Source organism: Micropterus salmoides, unplaced genomic scaffold (genome assembly GCF_014851395.1).
Source record: "Micropterus salmoides isolate LMB-PRFRI ecotype aquatic unplaced genomic scaffold, ASM1485139v1 Ms_hic_scaffold_8, whole genome shotgun sequence".
In the NCBI taxonomy this organism is placed as follows: Eukaryota; Metazoa; Chordata; class Actinopteri; order Centrarchiformes; family Centrarchidae; genus Micropterus; species Micropterus salmoides.
Genome location: NW_024044570.1, coordinates 25,685,656 through 25,698,939, shown reverse-complemented (window position 1 = coordinate 25,698,939; position 13,284 = coordinate 25,685,656).

The following is a 13,284-nucleotide window of genomic DNA, read 5'->3' as shown; positions in this document are numbered from 1 at the left end:
GGAAATTTCTGTCTCTTTAAATGAACGAAGACATTAACTAAATACAGACTGAGTGACGACAACTTGACCATTGAGACTGGTAAACTGCAAAACTTCCTGGTACACTGCAGACTGTGTAAAGATAGAAGAGCCAAGTTGTTTATTAAAATAAAACACAAAAACCTGACACACTCAGACCAAAACAAAATTCAGTATTTACTTGAGGAAAAAGCAGAAACAATACAACAGAAAAATACTCACACACTGGAATCTGAGCTAACCTTAAAGAATTCTTCAACATTTTGTGAAATAGCCTTTGCTTGCAGCGATGAAATGTCTTTTTCTTGCTGAGAGTTAGACGATCACTATATCTGTATGTTAAATATGAAGCTAGCGCCAGCAGCTGGTTAACTTAGTATAGCTCAAAAACTGGTGGGAAGAAGCTAGCCTGGCTCTGTCCCAAGGTAATGAAATCCACAGAGTTACTGCTCTCAGCCAAGAAATAGTCTAGCACATAACCCCGTGTACAACCACTTGTTTTTACACTTTTTGTGCAGATTAAAGCAAGCAAGATGTAACATGTTAAGAAGGTCTGGTAGGCGAATTTTGTAACCTGTGGACAGAGCCAGGCTAGCTGTTTCCCCCGTCTTTATACTAAGCTAAACAGCTACTGGCATTAGCTTCCTATTTATAATACAGGCATACCCAACAAAGGTCTTCCTCTGGGTAAAACATTCCTAATGTAAGCTCAAGGAAGCTCTGATTTCAGTGAGTGCGTACTTTTCTATTGCATTCACGTTGATATTGTTGGTATCCAGCACCTATCGCATTCAGGTTTTGTGGATATACACATGACAACATGAAACTGGACTGAGCTCCTTTTAAAATGTATCCCTTTTTTAATTACTTACACCATGACTATTAAAGTCTATTATTAAACTGCATCTCATTTTATTGAACACTCTCTCTCCTTCTTTCTTCACTATTTATGACCCACTTCAGAGTCCTCTCTTCTTCGTCCATATCTCTCCCACACATCCCACGCCTTCCCCTCTCCAATCAACTAAATGAACTCCTCTGTCCTTCCTTATCTTTTACTCCTCATCCCTTTTTTAAAATGACCTCACTTACAGACACGCACACACACACACACACCCACACACACATACACGCACACAAGGTCACTGTCACACAGTATAAACAGTTAATGTGAAAGCATCATCTAACCTAATTAATGATAGGGGAAAAGAGGCTGATATCTGGTGGCCTTCCGCAGTCTGGTTCTCTAGAAGCTACACTGAAAGATCAAACTGTTACATCAATTCCTCATTTTCATGATACACATTGACAATGGAAATTTACTGTAATTTGGCGTTTGATAGGGGGAGGCAACAGCACTTTAAAAACAGTTACTTACTGGAAAATTTGAGTAAATAAAATGCAGTATAATAATAACACCATGAAAATCACCAACAATGTAACTGGTCAAAATAAGAACCTAAAAAAACAACTTCTCAGTGTATCGTCAATGAGACGACGGAGGAGCAGCATTCCACTGGTAACAAATGGAGGCATCTAGTGGTCCTAATTGCTCACTGCTGGTATCTTCATGAATGATTAGTAGACAGCTGGGTCTGTCTCATTACTACATACCTCTCGAATGTTTAACCAAGTGATATTTAGTGTGGTGTGTTTAAACAGGTTAATTGGGCTTAAAGCTTTTCTGTCTGTTCCTAAACCGATGCCAATCTGAGATTTGACTGTGACTCATGATGTCACATCCAGATGAAGAGGGCAGCTTCCAGCCTGCCTATCTGGAGCCATAAAACAGAGTCTAACACAGACAGGCTGCCTAATCTTGCAGCACATTTGCATCGTAGGGAATCAGGGAGCTGTTAAGTGTTCATCTGATGACCGCAGGCTGCCGCAGTCAGCTTGTTTCCTGTAGACACACTGACACATTGCGTGAGATCATAATACATTAGGGAAACAATATTTACTGGAACACTAAATGAAATACAGCAAGGTAAGGTTCAAGAAAGACACAAATAAGGCATCCAAACTGAAGGAAAATGTGTCACTGATAAAATGGTAATGCTACACAAACATCTACAAAAAGGTACACAAATATCTGTCTATTTGACAACTGAAAAAGAACATTTTAGGAACTGATTAAAGAGGAACTTTAATGATAGTACACAATACGATCAGTTTAAGGATCTGGTGATGGGAAGTGCTACTGAGCCTGTGAAAATGTTGTATAATCCAGCCACACTGAAGGGAGCTTTCTTAAATCTGAGCCTATAACCCTTATGTGTATCAGACTTTGGAATGTAGAACACCTGTGTTTAAAGATGGGTGTTTCTATTAAGCAAGCAGGGTCTAACCATACAGTCTATGGATCTAATAAATAGATTCATTGCATTATGGAAAATATGGGATCCAGCATTTTGGCAATTAATCCATAAAGGGACTAAAGGTCAAAATATTTTGGCCTCTGCTTCTTTGATTTCTATTTTAAATCTGTCTCGTGAGTTCCTTAAACTTGATGGAGGTGCTATAGACCCTGAATAACTAATAATGTATCCTATTCACAGTAGTAGCTGCTGGTCAATGTTTGGATGAGCTTAAGTGGGGACAACATAATAAATAATATGTAATGCGGTGCTAACAATTTTATAAAGTTATTGGTTAAAAGTGAAAGTGTTTATTATCAGACCCACTAGTTCATTAACACAGTATCATGATACCTGCTCTTAAGCAACTTATGATTAACGCTTACTGCATGTAGTCCTTGATCCAGTCCAGTTATTCAGTAACTTTGGCACTTGTTAGCTATTCACTCATTTCCACATCAGTTTTTGTGGCCCTCATGATAAAATGTTACCTTAAAAAGCAAATGAGAGCATTCTCAGGACTTTAAAAAACAGTTTTGGAGGTTTTTGGATTCTCTTCTTAGACTAAAATAACAGTTAGTAGTCAGAAACACCTCCTCCCAGTTCCTGTGCTGTTATGTGTAATACTTTGTACATACATGTCTCTGTCGCTCGAGGACCAGAAATGTGAACTTCACTGTGGTGAGAAAAAGTGAAAGACAACAGTTTTTTCTGATTGTTTGTGAAACTCACACTAACCACAAAACCTTTAAAGTAAAGGTAAAACATTAAAGTAAAATAAAGTAAAACATTATACATCTCTGACAAAAACAGTTCTTCCAAAACTCTTCAAAATTGTGTTTTGCATCAATACAGTACATACAAACCATCTTTGAAAAAGCACAAGAAGCAGCAACTACGCACTGATAGTATAAATTCATCTATATTTATATATAGAATATATATATATTTTTCTGTGTGTAGGGCATAGCAGTTTGCAATAAAGTTTTGTCATGCATGTAGTACAGTAAAACACACGCACATGCACACGCACGCACACGCACACACACACACACACACACACACACACACACACACACACACACACACACAGGTGTCCAAATGTGTAAACTATGGATGTGTATTCTGAACACAACACACACTGTCAATGCAAATAAGGGGGAAAAGTTATTCTTTTTTTCTCAAAATGTTCACCCAAATAAAAGCTCAGTGGAACAAAACAAAAACATGTGGGCAATAAAAAAAGCAGGAAAATTTTAGGCTTCATCTCTCCTTCTTTGTGGGTTTGGCCATAAGAATTCATTCACATCTCACACAATGGTTTATGCAATGTTTAGCAGTAAGTTACAGTATTATGCAATTTGTAATTACTAGACCATCACAGTTCTGAAGGGAAGACAATTCAACATAATAAATTGCCTGACCCAATACTATTGAGTTATACACAGTAAAACTAGAACAAAGGGTGGTTGCATGATGTGTGTGTGTTGACATGAGTGGATTAACATCTCAGTTCACCTTTGTTTATGTGAGGTTGTATTGGAAAGGGCACAATTGTTTATGTGTTTATCTGTGAATGAGCGAGTCTGTGTGTGCTTTCCAGACCAAGAGAGTGTATAGAAAGTGGAAAATGTGCAGGATCTATTTAATGTGTCCTACTGTCATGAATGCATGTGTGTTTGAGTTTCTGTGTGTGACGTGTTTGTGACAGGGAGGAAGACAATACTGAGAAATCAGATGTCTTTAATGGAGTTTTTAATGGAGTGTGTGGAGATAATGGCTTTCCAGTGCATCTCCGCCCTCGCTGCAGGGCTCTGTCACAGCGCCCTCACCGTCCCACTGATGTTAACTATGAAAATACTGGAGTTTTTTCCAAGGCGGGTGGGTGGAGGTGTATTTACATCACAGCTCACGCCCCATGGATCACGTTATGGGTTGCCAGGTTTCGGTGACAGATAGGTTGAAATTGCATATAGTGTGTAGATTGTGCTTCATAGGCAATCTTGCTACTCTTTTCAATTGCACAATCCCATCGAGGAACAAGCCTTTGATAAGACAGTTTGAAACGCTAGATTGGAAGCCTCTGTTTACTATAGTGTTCAGATCTAAACAACAAGCTCTGACAGCCAAGATGTAAACACACATGTTCATGGCTCATACCAGCAATTATGACCATTTGGCCAACATAAACTAACAAATGAGAGACAGTCATGCAGATGGAGAAATGGAGAGCAGATAGTGATAATATCCTACTCTGATAGCAACAGTGTTTTGCACTTGCATAATTAGAAACTTGTTTGGCCCAAATCTACATTTAAAGGGAAACATCCCATGTACGCCCTTTAGTGTCACAGTGTACTGTCAAACAGAGGGAGTGTGATCCGTTCTTCTGTAAAGTATAAAGCCTCTGTAGTCCTGTGGAATTAGAGGAGTTAGAGGAGTTTGTTTGGTTTGTGAGACTGAGTAGAAGACCGAAAGAGGGAGGGCAGGTGGTAGCGGGGGAAGTGCAGAAGTACAGATGCATCAGGAGGAGTGAGGTCAGTGATCGGGCAGCAGCAACATGAATAGTACTTTAGATCAGTGGTTCCCAATCTTTTTTATCTGATTTAGGCCCCACAGTCAGATAAACTCAAGTTCCTTTCAGTGTACCACCCACCATGTTCCAAATAAGCCTATGTATATTATGATTATAAGATATTTGGAATTGATTAAATTTTATTTTCCACCTATATTTTTATAAAGCAACTGAACTAATGCTTAGTTCAGATTGATTGAACAGAAGTTGCTGAAGACCTTTCAACCACTTAGTAATTGCTTTTAACTATATTTCAACCATTTATCTGTTTCATTTAGATGTTTAATGCTTTTAGCTAACTATTTCAACAATTTAACCAAGACATTAATTCTAGCCATTTTAACAACTTGCAGTCAATGTGACGTTATCATGCAACCAACATTAGTTCATTAGTTCATTTTAGTGTCGCCATTTTTCGTCAGCAATATCGCATGTTAATATAGTCATAGTCAGCGTTTAAGGACGGTGTCACAGTCTCGTCATTGTCTCGTTTTAGTCAGGGAAAAAAAGTTTGTTGACGAATATATTTTGTGTAGTTTTGTCTGACGAAAGTAACACTATTGCTAAGAAGTTTTCATGGACTCTCAATCAGGTGTTTATGTAAATGTTCTCATATTCGCTGAGCTACTCTACAATTCCCCCTGGCGAATGCAGAAGTAGTGGTTGTGAGTAACAATGATGGTGTAAGAAATATGATTATATGTGTTAATGTGTGTTCGGTAATGTTTATGCTTTATTAAATAGGACTCAATTTTAAAACCATTTTTGCCTGCAGACAGGGAGCGTTAAAGAAACAGGGCCATGTTGTTCACTGTTACTTTAACCATGACAAGCATTCTGCACTCAGGAGTTGAGTCTCCATGGAAGCTCCCTCACAACTCTCCATAAAACTCACACAGTAGGGATCCAGTCCGACTGGGTTGTAACCTCTTGATTAAAATACAAAAGCACCCTCCTCTCTCTTTGGCTATTCACAGGTGAAAGTTATGAAGATAGGGGTTGCCAAAAACCTGAAGTAGAAAAAACCCCATTATAAATAGGCTACACAAGTACAGACTATATATTTAAATATCTATCTCTAAACAAATAGAGGGGGGAAAGTCTTTGGTCTTCTTCCACATTCAGCGAAACACAAACCATGATGAATTTACAAGTTGGAGAGGGGAAAAAAGGAAGAAGGGAAATGAATGATGGACAGTTCTTTAGGGGGAAATAATAGAGTATGCAATGTATGTATCAATGTATTCAGTGCAAGCTGGAGTTCCTTAAATGGCCACTTTAAATGGCCAAATGCTTCCTTACTACAAAGTGTACAAAAAGTTAATGTCTTAATGTTTAATTTCACTTGTTTTAATGCAAGTCTTTGCGGTAATTTTGAGAATCATTGTTTCACTAAGGAAATGTTAACGCTTTAAAAGAAGCACTGTACTGTATACCTTAATGTTACAGGCGCATTGCTGTCAGCTGTGGTGGTAACTGTCTATTTGCTCATCACACATCATGCTACTCTTCCGTCACAGCTGTCTTGTATCTGCCCCAGTTATGGGTTGTATTGCAACATTATTCAACACACTTGGAAAGGTTTCTATACAATGCTGTCACAAAAGCTACAAGGTTTTCAGGATCTGTAAGTGAATAACAGTCTAACATGCAGTATTATGTGGAGAAAGAGAATTAATTGGGTATTTCCTTGGGTGTGGAACCAAAGAGAAAAATTATCTCAGTAGGCAGGAGATTGTGTGAGCAAACTTCAAACACTGAATCTTTTTCCCCCTTTTTCATGTTGTGATCATTCATATAAGGGAATTACCTTATTATCACACAGATAGTTGAGGAAAAGGTGGGGTCGACTTGGATTGTAACCAAACATTCTCCCAGTTATCCAAAACTTTGAATAAAAAGTAAATCCCGTATCTGATGTCAAGAGATTGTCTCAGCACCTCCAGACATGGAATTGTTTCTCATGTTCTAACAACCTCTTGAATTATCCTTATTAAAATGTGATGCTTGCTTATGTGTACATGAAATGTGTTGGGTTAGCAAAAAGTGAAGTTTGTGAAAGGTATGGTTTCATATTGATTTTGATGTGACCTTTTTACATTCAGCAATCACTATTACTTATTGTTCACATTCTTCAACCAGAACACTTCTTTGTCTCTTCCAGTTTGAGTTTGTGGCTGACAGCCAATGTATATAACCATTTTAGCTCAATAAAGAAATGCCTCCATTGTCTTCATTATTTGATCTGGAAGTAGAAATGCTTGGTTTCTTTCCTGCTCATAACTTCTCTCAAGGAGAGCATGTCAAAGCATCACCTTTTCAGATTGATTAACTTGGACAGGGTCACTTTGTGTCTGCTTTTGTTGTTCTTTGAAGCTCTTTCCAGCTGTTCTGATGGAATATACAATCAAAATATATAGTCAGTCATCTTATAAACTCCTGATGTAATCAGGCCTCTTTTCTCCTTTTCCTTATTTTCTTTCTGTTTGTTCTATGACTCATACAGATTCAATACAGAATCTAACATGGCAAAATGGCCATTGCAGCATCTTACACGTACAAAACCTTAAACAGGTAGTGAGTCTGACAAATCAACAGCAGTTATAGATAAAGTCCCATACAAACACACTGGCTGTGATGTTTATACATAACACGAAAATATAATTTCCTTTAAAACTGGACCATGGCTCTGCATGGAAATGTATTGACTATGTTTTCTTTGCATTGTCTTGTTTAGAGTATGCCAACATCACACATTGCATTTACCATTATTTATGGATAAAATTAAAATTGCATGTTAAATGCAAGAATATTTAACAGCACAACATTAATTTGCATTTGGATTGCATTGCGTGAGTAAATTGCACAATTTCCACCATGTTTGCACAAATGAAAACATGAACGCGTTGCCTGTGAATCAGTCATGCAAACACTAAAGCATCAGTAATGTTCAGACTATCCATAGAACTAAAGTAGGTCATAATAAATATGAAACCACACCACACTAGTGTCATTGTCATTGTGGTGTGATATTACCACCACAGTGATAGACTCCCAGATGTTTAACCTATTCATACCAGAATGTTTTTATTAATTAAACCCTGGTCATCACTAGTCACACCAGACCCAGCTTTGCAGATGGAGTTAAATCTCAGCTAAACTATAGAATTGTACAGGCCCAACACAATTAACACAATCTTATGCATATCTAAATACAACAGTGCACTAATCAATGCATAAATAAATGACCATCATTACAAGGGAAAGGGAGAAAAAGAAAGAGGAGAGGGATTTGAGTGAAGATAAAATGCCACCAGGATGAGTGGAGTTCGTGATGCGACAAATACTCTCCATTATTTGAACCAGGCTATTGACATTTTGGAGAGTACTGTGGGAACGTGAGTGGCCAGAGCTTGATAGTGCAGTGGCATGGAGAGACCTCTGTGTTTATTTCTGCAAAAGGTCAAAAGAATAATAATAGGCAAACCTGGTGAATAGTGAATATTTAAGCCATGTTCTTTCACATAAACTTACAAAACCAATTGTGCCACTCTCCAGGGTTCATAATGTGTCTTATAATTCAGTTTTAATATGTAGCTTAATGTTAAATAAACAAAATAAAATTAGCTTTTAGAACTACAACAAACTAGAAATAGCACAGAGTCCTTTACATATTCCACAACATGCTAGTATTTAGTCTTCTTAAGTATCAGGGACATAATATATTGATATTAAACATGTTATGTTGAATGTGGGATGAAAAGTATCAGACACAGGTTGATGTACTGTGCTATTTGACTTTAATTTAATGTAATTAGAGCAGAACAAACAACAACAGTTTTTGATAACAGCAATAAACCAAAACTGGTTCTGCTGTTGTATGAGTAACACTGTATGTTTGTACTGTTTGACCACAGTGTAACTTCAGTACACTTTGGGAGTGGGATGTTGAGGTCTGGGGTTTAAATGATGTGTGCATGTTTATGAATCCATGAAGATAGCATTACATTCCTTCCATGTTCCTCTGCCTGCATGCTATCAGCATAATCTCACACATGAAACAACTTGACTCTTGATCTCATGACAGAGAAAGGTGGGGAGATGGCAGGAGACAAACATTGGACAAACACAGAAAAAAAAACATATACTACATGTGGCAGCACAAGCACAAATGGAGAGAGCAGGCTTGCAGAAATAAAGCATATAAACATGCTGCAACAATCCCCAGAGGATTGTATAACATTTCCTTGGGAATGGTGGGTCATAGTTACCAGTTCATATAATCTCTGTCTCCATTAGCCATCAGCAGGCCGCTTACAACACCCATTATGAAACTGTCTGTCACAAAGCTGCGGTAGCTTCGGCATCAACTGTAAACATGAAATGTTTTTACACTTTTTAAAGCTGGTTTAGGCAAATTTGGAGAACAAGCAGGACACAGCTACATCCAACGGAAAAAATTCAGACCAAATTAAATGATTGGTCGTGCTTAATACAGTCCTGCAACAGCCAAAGCACATCTTAGCAATGCACTGCTAAAGATGTGCTATGCAAGTTTAAAAAGATGTTAATGTTGCACAAAACACATCACAGCAATTCACAGCTAGATAAGGTGTCCTGTACTGGTAATTACAATGATTCCACCCTTCTATTCCATACCCATTTCTTGAGTATCAAGAGCTCATCCTCCACTAGAACAGTGATCGTATGTTGCTTGCTTACAACGGAGGCTGTACTCACGCTTGAATTCAGCCAGTTGGAATGGATTCCAGTGGAGACCAAGAAAAAGCATTACGCAGCATCAAAGCATTACTGCAGCTAATCCAAGTCACTGCTGTATGTTCTTATTATGTTATACTAACACTAATGCTAGAAGGTGGCCAGTTCCTTCTTGCAGGAGAAACTAGAAAAACTAGAGAGATAGCTAACAACCATCACATTTACGATGACAAATTTAGCAACTTTTTGAAACCATCAATCCAACATTCACACTTCACACTTCACATAGTGATTGGCCCAACATGTCCTCATACCTAAATGACAAATAGGTTGGGTTGCCTCCCAAAATGACACATATGAGCATTTCCCATCCCAGGACCTTAACTAAGTTACGTAAGTCACATGACATCAAATACATGGCTAATGGTATGAGGTTGGTTAGGTTAAGGAAAAAATCGTGGATTGGTTTAAACTAATTAAGTCACGTAAATCACATGACTTAACTCATTGTTAGTCAGTAACGAAATTAAACTTAAAACTCTAAATTACTCAACATTTACTTGGTTTACATGGGGCTCAAATGCCATTCTTCAACCTCCGTGGTGTACTTTCACGCTTTTTATGATCATCCGACTTCCTCCTTTGCTACTTTCATACGGCCACTAGATGTCACAGCCGCAATAAACGTAAATATGGGTTTAATTTTAACAACCTACATGGGCGTTTTTGTGGTGAAGATTAGCCAGGTGTACCAAGGTGAGAAAGAAACTACAATTAATTTCATTCTTCACACATCACTTTTTGAATGTGCGCCAGTATCCCCACTTGTAAAGGCAATTAAATCTTGTCCCTTTTCAGTCACTGCAAAGATCTTATAGAAGTGAGATGCCTCACTTGGAAGCTAAAACGAAATGTGCAACACACAGGGTTAAAAGAGACGCTTCAGCAATGTGCAGTATGACAAAAATATGGTGTTTCTTGAAAATGAAACCATGTAAACCTAAATAAAATTATTAACCGGAAAAGGAGCATAATAAGACCTCTTTGAATACAAACAGAATAATGGGTGAAAGAAGGAGATGCTGGAGTATTTAGTGCCACAGTCCATAAATTTGAATTACATACTTGCACTTGATAAGAGTTAAAATTGTATTATTTTCTGCATTTTGTCACAAGGTGGATTGTCTGCTGTTTTTATACAGAGCCATGCACAAGAGCTGTCTGTTATCAGCTGTTTCCTGTACAGCGCTCTGTGGCACGGCTGATAAAAATGCTCTATAAATAACCTTTACATGACTGGCCCATATAATACACACTCCCATCCTATTTTATTTGGTTCCTGATTCTTTAATTTCCTGATTCTTCAATGAACAGAAAGGAAGTGCAGAAATGTAAAAGAGCAGGTTCAAAACCACCCTTTTAGTCCTTTACCAGAAAGTTGAGCCTGACCTCTAACCAAATTACAACAATTTCAACAGAACAACAGGCCTCAGTGTCCTTTTCATAATTGCCCCACTGTTTTTTCTGTCCTGTATTTGGGTGCCACACAGGTGTAGTGGTGTTGACTACCTGTGGCCCAAAAGTGTCTGGACTAAAATGTTTTCTATTGTTTATCTTCATGCTTTTGATTAAATATACAAAACCACTGACACAAAACCAAAACACATTACAACAACTGATTTCTTGGAACCAAGTGTTGCAAGTATAAACAACATTCAGCACATTCATATGCAGTTAAATAAAAATGATCCTCTTCACTGGACAGAAAGCATAGTTATGACATACAGTACTTGACCAGTTTCTCAGGCTGCTGCTCTAATTCAGGGATTGTTTTACTGTTAAATGTAAATGCCCTGCAAAGAGGTGCAGTTGATTAGATCTCTTTTCATGTTGGAGTTGGGTGGAGCTGTACTGGGAGTTTGCTGAAGTCACTAATCTTCATTTACTTACAAAAAATCATAAAGGTGTTGAGCAAGTTACTCAAACTGTAATCAATGACTCATTTTACTTGTTGGAAAAGAAATTACATTACTTTACCAAAATATCCCCAAATGGTTGATGTAACACAGCGTTACTGCGATTAGTAACTATAATGTAATTGCTGAGTTGTGTAATCCCTTAAACTACTTTTTCCTGAAAATGTATTTTATATTTCTATGTAGTGATTAGATTACTGTAACATATTACTAAAAAACATGTTACTGTCCAGTACGTGTATGATTGACTTAAGTGATGAGGTTAGGGATTTTGAACATGCAGTCTGACAACAATATACAGAAGAAACAGAACAACATACGATGGCTTTAAACTTTGGTCAGTTGTGTAGACACACTGTAGTGCAATGGTGGACAAAGTACACAAATCCTGTACTTTAATTTACATTAATATTGTTATGTTTGTCAGGGGTTGCTGACATGACAAGCAAAATTTAAAAATACAGTAGGCAAACGTTAATGCTATTTATTAAACAACGGCATTCATTATAAACACGTTGCCATTTAAATAATAATTCTACCACACTGAAAATGTTACTAAAGTAAAAGTGTGTAAGTATAGGAGGAGCTCATTTTTAACTATTATGTATCGGAGTGTATCTGATGATTATTTTTGTAATGGATTATCTGCTGATTATTTACCCCATTAATCGATTTTCAAAATTATGAAAATAGTGAGAAATGCTGTCACAATTACAAGGAGCCCAAAGTGACACCTCCACAATGCTTGCTTTGGCTAACCAACAGTACAAAGTTCAAAATTATTACAAATAAATAAAAAATGATTAAATGGAAAAGTAGCAAATCTTCATGTGTGAAGGTAAAACCATGAAATGTTTTTACATTAAAAATTTCCTGCCAGTTAATTTCAATCTAATAATAAATGGTAGTTTAATTTATAACTAAACATATTTTATGAAGTCTTCATATGTTTTGTGTCTTAACTTTTAAAGTAACTAGTAGGTAAAGCTGTCAGATAAATTTAGTGAAGTAAAAGTACATTCCCTCTGAGATGCAGTGAAGTAGAAGTAAAAAGTGGCATTAAAAGAAAATAGACCTGCTCAAATTTGTACTTAAGTACCGTAGTGTGTCACCAGTTGACTTTGTGAAAGCATTTTTCTTTATAGCGCCGAAATGATATATAGATATATAGATTTATCGATCCACAGAAAAATTACATACAGACAGACATACATTTTCATAATCAGTTAATCACAAATAATGTGTGATGAACATTTTGTCTTTTTTACACAATAAAACTCTTAATCCAAAAATAAATTGATGGATCAGTCAATGGGGAAAATAATCATCAGGTGCAGCCCTAATTCTTTTTAAATGGCTTTTTGTTTTTGTTTAAAACAAAAATGTCTTTTTTGTTTAAAACAAAAATGGATTTATATTTTATATTTATTATTTATCCAAATAACACTCTTTCTCCTAATGGCTTCACAGATGCTTTTCTTGTAATGCCTGAAGTCCCCTCAAGATCACCCCTAATTCCTCGCTACGCCCCTATGCATTACTGGCATCAGTTGTTTGTGGCCGTGAAACCAGACCAGAGTAAGGGAAGTTTCCAAAAAATATTTGCCTTGGCAGCTCGGCATTGCGCGGGATTTTATAA